A 2500-nucleotide genomic window follows, 5' to 3' on the forward strand; every position below is an offset into this window, starting at 1 on the left:
CACACACACTCACAGACGCACACACACACACACGCACACACACACACACACAAACACACACACACAAACACACACACACACACACACACACACACACACACACACAGACACACACAGACACACACACATACACCAGACACACATAAAGACATTCAAACCCCCAGTGACATACGCTACAGAAAGAGAGGGAGCGAGTAGGAGTGACGATAAGGGGGGGGGGAGGGAAAGAGAAGAGAGAACAGCGGACAAAGGCGCTTGAAATACTGAAATATGCGGAGGAAAATTCAACCGAAAAAAGGTGGATAGAAATATTGAGAGAAGAGATAGATAGATAGATAGACAAATAGATTGAGATAGATAGAAATATTGCTAGATAGATAAAGATAGATAGGCAAATAGAGACAGACAAGATAGACAGATAGAGACAGATAGCTAGACAGATAGAGATAGATAGATAAATAAATTGAGGTAGAGATAGAAAGACAAAGCAACAGTAACAACAACAACAAGAATATTTAAAAAATATATAAAAAAAACAATATAGACATAACAAAATGAATGATGATATCAAGGATGATAAAAATCATGACAATAATGATAATATTAGTAATGGTAGTAGTAATAGTAGCACTAGCTATTGTAGTAGTAATACTGATGATAATAACAATCATTGTAATCGTAATATTGATAATGATGATTGTAATGATGATGATGATAATTGTAATATTAATGATGATAATGATCATTATTATAGTAGTATTAGTAATAGTAATGATAATATAATGATATTAAAGATGACAACAATAATGATAAAAATGGTTATAATAATAACGATGATAATAATGATAATAATAATGATAATAAAACAATAATAAGGACGATAGTAATCATCATCATCAGCGTAATAATAAAAATAGTGGTGACAGTAATAACAGCAATAATGATAACAATGATAATAACAATAATCAAGATGATCATTACAATCATCAATATTCTCATCATCATTACAATACTGATAACAATAACAATAAAAGTCATGATCTTCATAACACTCATCATAACAGTACATTCCTAAGGAGATAAGTCAGGTGACGGTCGAAGAACATAAATGACACCGGAAGTCGAAGAGAGAGGAACAGGCGATGATGGAAGGAAGGAGAAAGGAAGAGAGAAATAAAAGGGAGATTAGTGAAAAGCAAGAGGAGGATGGAAATAGAGAGAATAAAAGAAATAGAGAAGAGGTAGAATGGCTTTTTTTTTTTTTTTTTTTTTTTTTTTTTTTTTTTTAGGAGGTGATAAGTAAGCGATTGGGAAATACAGACGAAGATGCTGAGAAGTTGAAATGATAGGAATGATTCACATCGACGAATTAAGGCGAAATTTAAGATATTTTGAATCTAGGTCAATGGAGAGACGTAAAGCTAAAGGCAAAGGCATCAAAGGCATTTTCTGGAGAAATAAGTCAGAGAGGAGGTAAAGAGACAAAGGATAGGATGAACGAAAAATAATTTACTTTTGATTAGACGTAATAATACCTCTCTTCCCTCGAAATAAAATGGAATAAAAAGGTGTGACAAAATATGGAGGGAAGTTACAGAGGGTCTGAGAAAGGATGTTTTTTTGAGGGAGGGTAGGGCAATGGGAGGGAGGGAGGGAGGGAGGGAGGGAGGAGCGGGGGGTTGAGCAGGGAGGGAGGGAGGGAGGGAGGGAGGGAGGAGCGGGGGGTTGAGCAGGGAGGGCCGCCAGTGCAGCAATGCGCGCTGAGACAGTTGCCAAATCTCGCCACTTGGCACCCTGTCTCTTTTTCGTCGTTTTGCGCCACGGAAAAAAGAGCTTTTTTCCACGCAATACCTATTCATTCTACGATTTCTGACAAAAATCTATCATCCTTTGATTTCATCGAAAATGAATTGAAAAAAGGAAACAAGGGAGCGGCTCGCGAAATCCATTGAGAAAAGCGTGGCGGGTTTTCGATCTCGTGTCCGGCCTCCCTGGAAGACCGTGGAAGTTGAGGCCCGTCGAGGTCCAAAGCCGCTCCAGGTCTCAGTTCCTTCCAGTCGAGGGTAGGGCACGTTACGCGGCCGCTCTAGGGCTCCAGCCGACTCGTAGTAATAATATATATATCTCTAAGACATAACATAAAGACATAACATTTCTCCGGGTTGTCCACCACGCCCCTCTTTTCGTTCTCCCGGAACTTAACTGTTCTTCTTTTTTTTTTTTCTTCTTTTTTGAATGGAGTGACACAGAACACTTTGAATTGTCCGACGGGAAATACTCTTCCCCCCAATAAGTGTGTTGCAACTTCTTGCGTTTACGTTTTTATCACTGGAGTGTCTAAGCAACTGGAAAAGAAATATTCAGATGCTAGCTCGTGCCTGCAGAGAGCGGTGACTCGGTGGTGAGGGTGATGGCGTAATTATCAAAATTCTAACCTAAAAAAAAAGAAGAGAGGAAAAAGTATAGATCCAAAAAGATATAATAGAATATCTTTTGTATA

General features: G+C 38.2%; 1 protein-coding gene across 3 annotated transcripts in view; it reads left to right on the forward strand.

Annotated features, from left to right (window-relative positions):
* The first annotated feature begins 1961 nt into the window (after positions 1–1961).
* Positions 1962–2500, forward strand: part of LOC122242161 (frequenin-1) — a 398300-nt gene continuing 397761 nt past the window's right edge. For 2 of the 3 annotated variants that reach the window (XM_086551920.1, XM_086551919.1), the window contains exon 1: positions 2046–2500. This exon is cut by the window's right edge and continues 313 nt beyond it. The gene's annotated coding sequence lies outside the window, so the exon portion shown is untranslated. The other variant, XM_086551918.1, reaches the window with a different exon arrangement.

This window comes from Penaeus japonicus, unplaced genomic scaffold (assembly GCF_977035675.1).
Source record: "Penaeus japonicus unplaced genomic scaffold, GWHDUDI00000001_assembly GWHDUDI00000026, whole genome shotgun sequence".
NCBI lineage: Eukaryota > Metazoa > Arthropoda > Malacostraca > Decapoda > Penaeidae > Penaeus > Penaeus japonicus.